Here is a 14,419-nt window from a genome sequence, read left to right as displayed (position 1 = left end):
GAATGTCAGGGCGGACCTTCTCAGTCGACGAAACCAGATTCTGCCAACAGAATGGAACTTGCACCAGGAAGTCTTGTCAACAAATTTAGGACATTGTGGGGACGTCCTCTAGTCGACCTGTTCGCTACATCGAGGACGAAGAGGCTTCCTCTGTATTGCTCCCCGGTTCTGGATCCAGGGGCAATTGCAGTGACGCGTTGCTCTGGAACTGGACAGACCTGGACCTTTACGCCTTTCCCCATTCAAGATCATGGGGGGGAGGTAATGAGGAAGTTCGCAGCTTCAGAAGGGACAAGGTTGACTCTGATTTGCCCCAATGTGGCCAGCAAGAGAGTGGTTCACAGAGGTCATGACATTCCTTGTAGACTTCCCAAAGAACGTTGCCCTGGAGGAGAGATCTACTCAGACAGCCTCACTTCAAAAGGTTTCACCAAAACCTCTCCGCTCTGGCTCTGACTGCGTTCAGACTATCGAAAAGTTGGCCAGGAGCGAGAGGCTTTTCAAAGGCAGCTGCGAGAGCAATCGCTAATGCTCGCAGAGCCTCTTCAAGAGCTGTCTACCAGTCTAAGTGGTCCTCCTTCAGGGCATGGTGCAAAAAGGAAGGAATTTCCTCTTCCACGACCTCTGTGAATCAGATAGCAGATTTCTTACTCTATCTAAGAAATGTGCAGAAAATTGGCAGTTCCTACAATTAAAGGTTTATAGGAGTATGGTTTGCCTGCGTTTTCGCACAGAGGACTGACCTCTCCGACAATAAGGATCTACACGATCTCTTAAGGTCGTTGCGAAACCACCAAGATTCCACAAGCAGACCGCCCTCATGGAATCTCGATGTGGTTTTGAAACATCTTATGCTAAGTCCCTTGAGCCTCTCCATGAAGCTTCTCTAAGGGACTTGACGAGAAAAACGCTTTTCCTAGCTTCTCGGCGACGGCGAAGAGAGTTAGTGAAATCCAAGCGTTCAGTAGCCTAGTGGGCTTCAAGGGGGACAACGCTGTCTGCTCGTTGAGCCCGTCTTTCTTGGCTAAGAACGAGAACCCGTCTAATCCTTGGCCGAAGAGCTTTGAAATCAAAGGAATGTCGAGTCTCGTGGTCAAGAACCAGAGAGAGCCCTGTGCCCTGTCAGGGCATCTCAAGTTCTATGTGAATAGAACTAAAGAGATAAGAGGTCCCTCAGGTAATCTCTGGTGCTCGGTGAAGAGACCAGATTTGCCGTTGTCGAAGAATGCTGTTGCTTTCTTCTTGAGGGACGTCATTAAAGAGGCTCATTCATCTTGCCAGAAGACTGATTTGAGCCTCTTTAAAAGTGAAAGCTCACGAAGTCAGAGCCGTAGCTACTTCTCTTGCCTTCCAAAAGGGAATATGTCTAGTCAAAGATATACTTGATAGCACCTTTTTGTGGAGGAGCAATTCCGTATTCGCCTCACATTACCTCCGGGATGTGAGAAACGATTTACGAGAACTGTATAGTTCTTTGGGGCCTTACATTTCGGCAGACACAGTTTTGGGGGCTGAAGGTAGCTCTCTCCCTATCCCTTAGCTTAGTTAGGTTAGTTTTATTGTGTTTTTGGTTGATGGTGAGATCTTCTGTGGAAATCTCCCATTCCTTAGTGTTAATGTCAGGGTTTTTTTGGTTAGTTGGTCAGGTGGTGGTCGGTTGCTGTGTTACTGCCATATGTTTGGCTAGATGGTCTTGTCACATTGAGGTCACGTCCCCGTTGACAGAGCATCCAGAGGGTGCCAGCATACAGGTCCAAAACCTGGCTGGCAACTCTGATGAAAGCATAAGCAGGCTTAAGTGACAGTAATCACAGAGTCTACTTTGCTATCAGGTAAGGAACCAAGAAGTAAATCTTTTACTTAATTTAAGTTTCCTAAAATCCTATTCTGTCTCTACCCACCATCCGAAGGTGGGATTCAGCTATATATATATCTGACAGGTAAGTTTTCATGAACAAAATGTTATTGTTATAATACAATTAAGTTTGTTCATACTTACCTGGCCGATTATATATAATTAGAGTGCCCACCCTCCTCCCCTCAGGAGACAAGGGTCATGAATAAATATGAATAGAAAATGGGAATGGTTCCTGATATCCGCCTCCCAGCGGCGGGAATGGGTACTACCACCTGGCCGCCCCACTACGTGTGCCGCGAGTTTTGAAATTCTGTCGGACGTCAGAAATACAGCTATATATATATCTGCCAGGTAAGTATGAACAAACTTAATTGTATTATAACAATAACATTTTCAGTACCTCCGTCTTAGGATTTTGGAAACTTCATTGCCGCTAAGTATCCTAATTGTCTTTTGATTTATTTACTTGGATTTGTGGCTAGGCATACGCTATCTTAAATTGATTTGAATTTGATTCATTTTTGCATAAGATATCTGAATCTAGTTAGGCTAGTTTCAGAGGGGGTTGTCTGCAAGATAGGGTGTGGCTACCGAAAGCTTCGGTAGATCCGCACTTGGTATGCACAAGGGGTATGGGTCTTGCTTCTTTGTTGAGATTTGTCATGTAAGGAGTGTGAGACTTTGTCTATTCCGTAAGGAAGACGTATGATTCGTATGTACGCAATTAATCAGTAAACATGTCTAATTCCGTAAGGAAAAAGTATGATTCGTATGTACGCAATTAATCAGTAAACAAAAGTCAGGGTAGTGAACCTGCTAACCTTCCTGTAGACTTTATTTTGCCTAACCCTATAGTATGGCCTACGGGTGATCGCTCTCCTTCATTGTTGTGAAGAGTGCTACTTCTGTTATTGTTACTCCTAACCCTGTAATGTTGCCTTCGGGCCCTAAAACAGTGTCTGTAGAGGTTATTGCCCTTTCTCTTATACTCTTTCGATTCGTAACTTAGAATCGAAAGTGCTTGCTTTAGAGAGCAATAGTGAAGTGGCTAAGTGCAGTGACAGTGCCCCTTGTGTAGTGGAGGGTGCGTCAGATCGGCCTTATAACGCCTCTAGGTCTAGACCTCTGTCGGACTCCCAGGACCACAGGGAGAGGGCATGTCAAAAGCCGAAGGAGGGTTACGAGGAACCCCCACCGATCTGGCGTGCCTTCAGCGTTTTCTGATGAAAATCCCCAGACTGCCAAAGTTTCGTGGCACGTGCACGAATCCTGAAGGATTGCTTCTCGTCCTCCGAGGCGTCCTCCCCTCCGCGCAAAGGGTTGGAGCTCTCGGAATGGACTCGCGCCCTCTAAGAAGCTTTAGAGAAGGAGGACGCTTCACGTCCTCTCTCTCGTCAGGAGGGAACGTCAGATCCGCCCCATAATGCCTCTAGGCCTGGACCTCTGTCGGACTCCCAGGACCAGGGAGAGGGCATGTCGAAAGCCGAAGGAGGGTTACGGGGAACCCACATCGATCTGGCGTCCCTTCGGTAGGACCTGTTGACGCTTCCCAGGCTGCGGAAGATCGTGCACGTGCACGAATCTCGAAGGATTGCTTCTCGTCCTCCGAGGCGTCCTCCCCGTGCAGGGGTTGGAGCTCTCGGAAGGACTCGCGCCCTCTAAATAGAAGCTTTATAGAAGAGGACGCTTCACGTCCCCTCTCTCTCTCGTTATGCGTTTCAATGAGAAGTAAGAAGGCGAACGTCGCCTGATCACGTGTACGTCTTTCCACCGAGAAATATGAAAAAGAAGGCAGTTTCTCTCGCTTGTTTTGAACACCTGTCAGGAGCGTGACGCATTTCTGCACGCTTCTTTTGACGCTCGGCTTGAACGGGACGCTCGGATGGACGCCAGGCGCGCGCCAGTGGACGCCGAGCGAGCGCCAGGACGCCGAGCGCACGCCAGCGCACGCCAGGTTTGTCTCCTGGCTGAACGTTTCTGTTGAACTCTTCAAGCTCTTGTTTAAGATTTGAGCCTCAAGAATGTGAAGTAAGCAGTGCTTCGGAGGAAGCTTAAAGTGAACAGACAACTTCGTCTTCGAAACCCAGCAAGACCTCGGGTTTCGTGAATTCAAGAGGTCTCTGTCAATATTATATTACTTTTCGCAAAGGTGGTTGGAGTTAAGGAAAGCTCAAGGGAAGATCTCGTTTTCTCTACCGCAGTCAAGACTTTGCGATAAGGCAGTTACGGGTTATGTAAAGGCTCGACGTCCTGCACGTCAGGACTCTCGGCGACGTTCAGTAGGATTCTTGCAAAGGCACTCATCAAAAGGACGCTCTTCAGGAAAGCGCAAGACAGGACTTCCTTTGCCATACTGCCAATAAATTTTAAGCTTTAGCAGGCATTAGTTGTGATACGGGAGAGGAAGCTGGTTGGAGAGTTTCTTCCTCTTCCCAGGATAATTTTGCAAGCTTTTTAGCCCATCTGAAAGGGTTTTTTCAGATGATAGATTTTGTTAGTTTCTAGTCGGGACTACGCTGCCGAATTGAACATCGTCGTTCTACCTGCCGTAAGCCCTGTCTCTTAACAGGATTCTTGCCCCTTCCTCGTTTGAGACGGGAATCGGAAAAATAAAATGCTCGACTTCCTGGATTACGTTTTGTCAATTCAGTGACTTTCCCCCATTGACCAAGTATACTATCGTTTTGTCAAGTAAGTGGGTGTCCCCTCATTGACAAAATATCTCTTTGTCCCGTAAATGGGTTAGTTCTCATTGACAAACATCTCATTAACTTGATATTGCGTAAGCGAATAAGCTCTTATTGACAAGATTCGGAAGAGCTCTCATTCGTCATTCGCAGACTCGTACAAGAAATAGGACTTGTAGACTACGTCAGTGAACGCTTATGTCCAATAACATAAGAAGCTTGAGCTGTCTGCTTCGATTCTCTAAGTTTTGTTCATGAAACTTGCCTGTCAGATATGTAGTAGCTGTATTTCCGAATTCAGCTATATATATGTCTGCCAGGTAAGTATGAACAAACTTTATTGTGATATAATAAAATATTTTGCCTTGCGTTATTTTACTACTGGTTGGTTCAAGTCATATATGCTTGCTGTAGTTACCTCTTCGGATGGCAACCGAGAGGTCTATTGTCTATTTTTTATTTTAGGACATTTAATCGTTACTCCCTGCAGCCTTCCAGGAGTTTCCGATTTATCTTTTACCGTTGTATGGTAGTGTTCTGATGACACAAACGCATCTATATATTTAGCGTTTTCTGTTTCGCTTAAATATTCCAGCTTGAGAGTCTCTTTCTGCTCAAAAAATAACGGACCTATTTCTTCGTAGAATAGGGTAGCTGGCAACCCAGACATAAAAGTTAAGAGACGACGTTCGTAAGTCTGCTGGCTGCTGCTGTCCAGTCCAACCGAGGCCAGTAAACAGATCGTGCGCTTGTCATGCGCAGTAGGTTACGTCTCTCTCTCCTGCTGGATTGACTGACTAACCGTATCTCTGTGCTGGCGGTTACGTCTCTCCTGCGGGATTGACTGACTAACTCTATCTCTGTCCTACAATACGGACTTTAGCCTAAGATTGAGGGGATTTCTTACGTGAATGAATAAACTTTGCATTCGTTTTGCCTTACTATGTTCAACAGAGTTATCTCTTAATCCTTTCGGTGCTCGTTACCGCACGGTATAGAACTAACGAGTTCTACCGCTACATTGCACTTTTATATGCTCTCCTGCTTAGGCAAGGCGCAGCCTTATTAGGGAAGTAAGCATACTCGGGGAGGGAGGGAATGGATGAGCTTGCTGGGGACCATTTCGCTCCTGAAGAAGTTTGTTTCCCCGAATAGACTGCAATTCAGACCACAGTTTTTTTTTTACCTACCGGGAAACTGAAATATTATTCAAGATCTAGGAATGATTCTGAACATCTCTCAGTGCGTCTATGACCTGAGGTGATAGAAAGAAGTGCCGTACATCTGGATAGGGTTTCAGATGTCCTGGATCTTAATCTGAAAGAAGTAAATGCAATTCGGTCGTCCCTCCAGTCCTCGAAACGAGTTGGTTGGGAAAAAAAACCAGTGGTCCAGATCAACTCTGATATTCCACAGCTCTCTCATATCTTAAGAAGTATCTTCTCTCGGTCCCTGCTCGAGTTTACGAGAAAGAGCCTATTATAACAACAGGCGTTAGAATGTAACGATCCTCTAGAGGTTCGTTACAGGATTGCAAAAGTCCGTACGAATCGTCTCGATCGACGGCAGCAACTTTGACTTCCGAGTGGAATCTTTCTTTTGAAGTAAGTTGAGAGTTGTGGAGACTTTAGGGACGCCCTGTCCATTCTTGCTCTTCGACTATGTTGGAGGACGAAGAGGCTTCTTCTTCTCTGCTCCCTTATTCTCGATCCGGGATCAGGTACCATTAAACGCTATCCTATGATATTAAACGGGGATGGATGTTTAGTCTCTTTTCCCCTTTTTCAATCGCTTAGGAAATGTTAATAAAAGGATTTATGACGTCACAGGGAGCGACAATGACGCTGATCGCCCCATGTTGGCCTTCAGGATCCTGGATTCACAGAGGTCACATCCTTCCTAGTTCACTTTCCAAGGACCTTTTCCGAGAGAGTCGGTCTACTCTAACTCGAAAGGTACCTATAACCTCTCCGCTCTGAGTCTGACTACGTTCAGACTATCGAGATGTTGACAGGAATAAGATTACCGTCTTCCATTTCCGTCTGAAGAATGGATAAGCTGGCAGTCACAACTATTAAAGAAATACGCAAATATGTTGTTTGACGGCCTTTGGGCTCAGAGATTTGCGTCTGTTCAAACAACAAAGCCCTCACGATCTTTGAGTTCTGTGGAATCTCGAAACTCGCTACCCCATCTACTTTTGTCTCACCTGTTTTCTCGGAGTCAGACACTCGTGCGAGATCAGGCGACATATAGTAGCCCTGAGTTTCTTGTTGACGAAGTCGGTTGCGTTTATACACCCCCGATGATCGTGTAACATGAGACCAGGTTGGACTGTCAGGCATTCTTCCTTCGGGACTGAATCGCCTTTTTTGCTCCTCGCTCCTTTCACCTGGCACCAGAAGCTCGAGTCAGGAGTTGATTTGCTGACGACGTTGGGTTGCGTTGATACACCCCCCAAGGTTTGCTTAGATTGAATCGCCCAGGCAGTCCAGACACTCATCCTTCAGCGAAGAATAGTGCCTTATGGTCTTCAGGGTACAGCCTTGCTGTCGTTGATTCGTCTGACTGGGTCAACTGGTCGGTCACCACTGACTTAGTACATGTGCATGTCCAGATCAAAGCTTTCAATATGGAACTTAGAGTAGTCTGAAGTTCTTGATGTCAAAGCATTCGAACCTCTCCTACCTGTTAACTTCTTGCATGTGATCAGGAAGGCCTTCTTCTAACCACCCTAGATACGACAAAGAGGGTTAGTGAGATTTTAAGCCATCGTCACAAGTTTTGGCTTTAGAGAACACAAGGCGGTGTGCTCTCTAAGCCTTTCGTTGTGGCCTAAGAATGGAAACCCGTTTTGTCCTTGGGCCAGGAGCTTGGAAGCAAGGATGGCACAAGTTAGTGGGCAGGAGCCAGAGAGAGTCCTGTGCCCTGTCGGGTTCTCTCAAGTTTTATCTACATAAAACTCAAGAAAGTCGAAGTCATTCGGGCAATCTGCAGTGTTCCGAAAAAAGACCAGACTTGCCCATATCGAAGAACACCCTGGCTTTAGTGTTAAGGAGTTCTTTAAAAAATGCTCCTTCATTGTGTTTGCACAAAGATTTGAAATCTTTTTATCTGAATGCTCACGAGGTGAGGGCGCGGCCTCGGAAGCATTTCAACAGAGCATGGCACTCAGCAACATCCTGAGTACCATGTTTTAGCGAAGCAACTCTGTGTTCACTTCACACTCCCTGCGAGATGTGAAGATGGCATATGAGATCTGCTGCTCGCTAGGGCCATACGTGTCTGCAGACACAATCTTGGGGGCAAGAAGTACCACTCATCCTATCCTGTAGAAAATGGTTAGGAAGAGCTCTTAATTTAGTTGTTGAGTCGCCGACAACGGCGACTTCTTAACTCTTAAGCCTTAGTTAACACACCTTAACTTTGGCTAGGTTGGTCAGGTGGTGATATATATATTTATATATATTTATTTTACTTCTTAGCCCTCATGGTATGGTCAATATGGTCTAGTCACATTGTGGTCACGCCCCCGTTGACAGATCATCTGGGAGTGCACCAGCTTTATAGGTCTCTACCTCGCTGGCAACTCTAGTAAAGCAGAAGCAGACTTGGGTGACAGTAATCACGAAGTCAGCTATGCTAACAGGTGGAACCAAGATGTAAATCATCTGCATGCATTTGTTTCCCAAAATCCTTCTATTCTGTCCCTTCCCACCTCCAACGGTGGGATTCAGCTATATATATCTCGACAGTTAAGTTTCATGAACAAAATGATATTGTTATGATACAATAAAGTTTGTTCATACTTACCTGGCAGATATATATAATCAAGTACCCACCCACCTCCCCTCAGGGGACAGTGGAAATAAAAATTATGAGTAGAAAATGGGAATGGTTCCTGATACCCGCCTCCCAGCGGCGGGAATGGGTACTAACCACCTGGCCGACCACTGCGTGTGTCGGAAGTTTTTTAAATTCTGTCGGACTTCAGAAAATACAGCTATATATATATCTGCCAGGTAAGTATGAACAAACTTTATTGTATCATAACAATATCATTTTTCCTAACTATACAAACCTGAGGTCCTTTACATGCCGCGCGACTGTCGGACAAGCAGTTAACTACCGTTCTCCCCTTGTTCGAAGCTTACGACCGTTCCAGCTGCCGCTAGCTACTTCCTATTGTTAAAGGACCTCAGGTTTGTATAGTTAGGAAAAATGCAATTTTCGACAAATTGTCATATTCGTCTTCGGAACTCGCAGATCTTAAAGCTGCCCTTAAGAGGATGGAACTTAAGATGGCAGCATTAGAAGGTAAGCATAGTGCAGTGAACAGCGATTTTAGTGTCCCCAGTGCAGTGGAGGGGCGTCTGATCGGCTCTGCAACGCTCCCAGGCCTAGACCTCTTCCAAGCTCCCTGGCCCAGAGGAGAAGGAATGTCAAAAGCCTTACGGAGGTTGTGGAGGATCCCTACCAATCAGGCGTCCCTTCGGCAGGATCTGTTTCGTCTCAGACTGCCAGGGATCGCTACTGTAAAAGCGTCCTTCGAGAGTGCTTCTCGTCTTCTGAGTCCTCATCGCCCAGGCGCGGATGGAGCTCGACCAAGCAGTCTCGTCCGTTGAAGAGGAGCTGGAAAGCGCCTAAGCTTGATTCCAGTCCTGAGCGCTTCCAGAAGGTTCGCTGTTGGACAGGAAGAGAGACAAGAGAGCCCTGTTTTCACCCGCTTTCGACTGGGAGTCCCCTACTTCCTCCAGACTGCCATCCCCTCCTTCTGACAAGGAAAGGGAGGTAGCTACCACCAGGATCCTCTTGAACATGCAAGAGCAGATCTCTTCCCTGGTTGGGGTGCTCTCTAAGGATCCTCCTCGTAGGAAAGACACATCTCTTCCTATTAAGAGATCCTCTCAGCACTTGGAGGTCCCTTGCTCCAAGATCCTCTCTTCAGCTCATCGCTCTCTAAAGAGGTCCTTTGATCTCCCTGCTTCTCGCTCGTCTCCTCGGAAGCACGAGGCTCAGGAACACTTAGCGACCGAGCCCTCGTCCCCTTCTGATCACGAAGCATGACGATCTGTCCGAGCGCCTGCCGCGCTCCCGGCACGATCCGCTTTCCAGCCTCTCGGCGCCAGCCAGCCACGTTTCCCCAGTCAGGCACGAGGCTTCAGCCAGACAAGATGCAGTTGTCTCTTTTTGACCTTTATTTTTAGCCAAAAATGAGAACCCTTCTAGACCTTGGCCCAGAAGTTTTGAGGCTAAAGGACTTTCTCAGCTTGTGGGGAGGGAAATGGAAAGGTCTCTCTGTCCAGTTAGAACCTTAAAATTTTATCTTCAGAAGAAGAAGCAACTGCAGAGTTGCAATCAAAGTCTCTGGTGTGCGGTGAAGGACCCTAAGAGACCTATGTCAAAAAACGCTCTAGCGTTTGTCGTCAGGAATGTGATTACTGAAGCACACATGAAATGCCAAAGTGAATCCTTTGAAACGCTAAGAGTAAAAGCACATGAGGTACGTGCAGTTGCAACATCGCTATCTTTCAACAAAAACATGTCGATGAAAAATATCTTTGCAGCGACGTACTGGAGATGCAACTCAGTGTTTGCCTCCCATTATTTAAAAGATGTGAGAGTGACATACGAGAAATGCTTCTCGCTGGGTCCTTATGTATCAGCGGATACCGTGCTGGGAAAAGGAGATAAGACTGATCCTTAATATTTTTTGTTTAGTTTTAGTTTAAAAAGAATTTGGTGATGAGTTTTAAGGTTGTTTGAAAGGTGGTTGGGGATAACTCCTTTCAATCTTAGTGCTAATCCACGGTTAGGATCGGGTGATCGGGATCGGTGTTGTACTCCTTGATTATGCCATTAGGCATAGGTGTATTGTCATGTAAGTGGATAAGACCCCATTGACAAAGGCCATCAGATTCTGTCGAGTAAGTGAATAAGACCCCATCGACAGTCCCACAAGAACTCTTAACCATAGGTCACATCCTCGCTGAGGCTCTTGAGGCGAAGCAGACTTCTAAGCAGTAGCTATGAAATCTTCCGCCTAAACAGGTAGGAACCAAGGTTTTTTATATATTACCTACAACGCATGTTGTTTACCTGTCTAATCAGTAATTAGCTGTCTCTTACCCTCCGCCAAAGGTGCCAATCAGCTAAGTATATATCGACAGGGAAGTTGAATGCATGAAAATGATTATTGTTATTGTACAATAAAGTTTCATACATACTTACCTGGCAGATATATACGATTAAATGGCCCACCCAGCCTCCACTCAGGAGACAGGTGGAAGAGAAAATCTGGTTAGAGAACGGGAATGGTTCCTATTCCTGCCACCCAGCAGCAGGGCGGTAGATCACCTGACCTACCTGTAGCGTGTGCCGCGAAATTCGAATTTCTGTCAGGGACGACGGGGTCTATAGCTAAGTATATATCTGCCAGGCAAGTATGTATGAAACTTTATTGTACAATAACAATATCATTTTTCCTTGCATCCACGCGGTAACTTCCGAAAAAATCTGAAATTTTTTCGTCTGATTGTCGTAATATTTGCACCATTTTAAGTTAGCTGTTACATAAAGTTTTATATATGAAAATGTGCACAATTTCATGTAGAATACAACAAAAAACAACCCATGGTTGTAGCTTTTATCAGTTTTGAAATATTTTCATATAAATAACAATAAATAGAAAAAATTCAACCTTCGGTCAACTTTAACTCGACCGAAATGGTCGAAAACTGCAATTGTAAGCTACAACACTTACAGTCTAGTAATATTCAATCAATTACTTTCATTTTGCAACAAACGGGAAGTCTCTAGCACAATATTTCGATTTATGGTGAATTTTTGAAAACCGCTTTTTTTTTTACGTCCACGCGTTACGAATTCATGCATCATATTGTGATAATATTTTCTGTGTTGCTTTGATCGTTTTACAATTTGTTATATACCAAAATCATCGCAATTTAGTGTACAATACAACGAAAAAATAATTAACTTACTAGCTTTAACCGTTTTGCTCACATTGCGATTTGTATACAATTATATATGAAATTTTTTTTCGTGCTGTCATATATTCCAATATTTATATATGATAATGATATTTTTTTTTCATTTCTGATGGTTGCATACTAAACTTCAGGCAATGACGAAAAGGAGCCAAAAATGAACTCTTAATCTTGAAAATTAAGCGTGCTGTGATTTATAAAAAAAAAATAAATAAATAAAATAAATAAATCCGCTTCGGCGCTCTCTCACGAACGCCGCCGGCATACAGGAGACACTTTCGGAAATACCAGCTTGGCGTTTAAGGGTTAATCCTTTCCAGACCCACAAAAATACAACAAATAAAAGAATTTGAAAATGAATTTAACATGCATGGTATGGAGAAATTATACAAAAACAGATAATTAGATGTAGTACTCAAGGTGAAAGCAGTATCAGCTGCATTCAATTTATTTAGTGTTTTCTCAGTGTTTCTGATAACTGATTTTTCCTGAGTTAATGCATTCTGCTAGTAACTCTGATGTTTTTAATTCATGGAGAGGAAAGCAGTTGCAAACTTGGGAAGTTTTATTTTGGACGAACACACTACACTGTATCAGTTACAGAGTAACTGTGTGGCTAACTGAAATCTGGAGTTCACCCTCCTCCAGATTTCAGTTACCCACGTCATTACCCTGTAACTGAGTGTACGTATTCACTATATTATGCCGAAAGATGGAAGCAGACTGTCATTTGTGGTGATTCATGCTTGTTTTATATGAGATGGTCAAAAGGCTCTAATGTATGCTGAACGCTGTTTGGCTTAGGAGGAAACCGTGGCGTTGATTGTCTGGCAATATTTCTTCGTAAGCCAAAAACTTGTGCACAATGGTCTTGCTGCTGCAAGCTTGCTGAGCAGAGGGACTAGAGGCAGTTTGATTATTATTATGTATTTCATTGCACTCACAGGTCATTCTTGCTTAATGATTATAATTCAGTTACTTTACAAATTTTTTTGTATCATAGCAACAGTGCATTTACAGTCATTAATTAGATAGTTGGTGCCAGGGGCAGAGGTCAAGGGGGCCGTCGGTAGGTTAGGCGCCTCTTTCTCTCCTGCACCACGGGTGGGGGGTGCCTGGCTTGCCATTGGGCCAAGTGGCAGAGTTACGGGACGGAGAAGTGAGTGGTAGATGTCCTTCGGGTGGGATACCTGTTGCCATTCGACTTCTCTCCTCCTCTGTTGGACAAGCCGCAGCTCAGGAAGACGTATCTTGGCTCTTCGGGAGGAAGTGCAGAAAATGCTGGACAAGGTTGCAATAGAGGAAGTAGTGTGTCCGTCCCCGGGGTTTTACAGTCACATTTTGGTGCCCATGGCGTTGGGAGGATGGAGGCCTGTGATTGACTTATCCACCTTGAATCGCTTCATCAGGAAGACACGGTTCAAGATGGAGACCCCGTGCTTGGTGTTGGCAGCCATGAGGGAAGGCGACTTCATGCTGTCGATAGACTTAAGGGACACACTTCCAAATCCCTGTTCATCCCACGTCCATGAAGTTCCTTCGCTTCTCTCTTGCAGAGAGAAGCTTCGAGTTCAAAGTCTTGTGCTTCGGGCTGAAGACAGCCCCTCAAGTATGCACAAGGGTCTTCTCTCTCGTGTCAAGTTGGGCCCATGCTCAGGGGATCCATTTGCTGAGGTACCTCGACGATTGGTTGGTCTTGGCAGTTTCCAGGGAAAAGCTGCGGCAGGACAGGGATCGTCTACTTTGGTTCTGTTTGGACCGGGGCATATTAGTCAACCAGGAAAAGTCTAACCTTGTACCCACTCCAGGATTCTCTACCTGGAAATGGTCATCGATATGACAGTGGCAAGAGTTTTCCCGTCGGATCAGAGATTGGAGAAGTTGCAGGCTGTAGTGTGCAACTTCCTGTCAAAGTCACATCAGTTAGCTCTTCAGTGGCAGGTTCTTCTGGGAGTGTTATCTTCCCTGGAGAAGCTGGTCCCTCATGGGGGTGTTCATCTTCGGTCTCTGCAATGGAGACTGGGAGAATTCTGGTCTCCAGCGGGGGACTCTCCCCTGTTTATGGTTCCTCTGTCTTTGGAAGTGAGAGAAGACCTTTGTTGGTGGTTGGACGACCAGAATCTGTTGAAGGGTGTCCCTCTACGTTCTCTCCCACCGGACTTCCTTCTGTTCTCAGACGCCTCCCTCGCAGGTTGGGGGCCGCACTTAGGCGGCCTCATCGCTTCAGGCGTTTGGGGTTTGGAGAACAAGCAGCAACATATCAACGTCTTGCAGTTGAAGGTGGCTTTCCTGGGTCTGAAGGAGTTTCGGGGGAAGGTAGAGGGTCATTCTGTCGTTCTCATGTCAGACAACACCACAGTGGTAGCCTATGTGAACAAACAGGGAGGCCTGGTTTCTCAGCAACTTCACGCCCTGACCGTCGAGCTCCACCAGTGGGCAATCAGCAATTCGGTAGAGCTCTCAGCCAGGTATTTCCCAGGGAAGCAGAACATGGTCGCAGACAAACTCAGTCGCCGGGATCAGATCCTAGGCACAGAGTGGTCCCTTCATCAATTTTTGGCAGACAAGCTTTTCCAAATTTGGGGGAGACCCATGTTGGACCTTTTTGCGACACGCTACAACAGGAAGCTGGAGGTGTTCTGTTCAGTGGTTCCAGATCCCTTAGCATTGGCAGAAGATGCATTCCAACATCCCTGGGACAACTTGGAGGTGTATACCTTCCCTCCATTTTGTTTGATCTGTCAGGTTCTGAACAGGCTGATGAGTTCACAGGGTCTTAGAATGACTTTGGTAGCCCCTCTGTGGCCTCAGGCAGAATGGTTTCCAGATCTGCTGTCGTTGTTGTCAGAGATTCCGAAGGAGATTCC

The 14,419-nt window shown here is 45.7% G+C and overlaps 1 protein-coding gene across 1 annotated transcript in view; it reads left to right on the top strand.

The window, feature by feature from the left end:
- Positions 1–14,419, top strand: part of LOC135222910 (tafazzin-like) — a 41,992-nt gene that overhangs the window by 2,114 nt on the left and 25,459 nt on the right. The gene's annotated exons all lie outside the window — the stretch shown is intronic.

This window comes from Macrobrachium nipponense, chromosome 8 (genome assembly GCF_015104395.2).
Source record: "Macrobrachium nipponense isolate FS-2020 chromosome 8, ASM1510439v2, whole genome shotgun sequence".
Classification (NCBI taxonomy): Eukaryota; Metazoa; Arthropoda; class Malacostraca; order Decapoda; family Palaemonidae; genus Macrobrachium; species Macrobrachium nipponense.
This window is presented reverse-complemented; position numbering and strand designations above follow the sequence as displayed.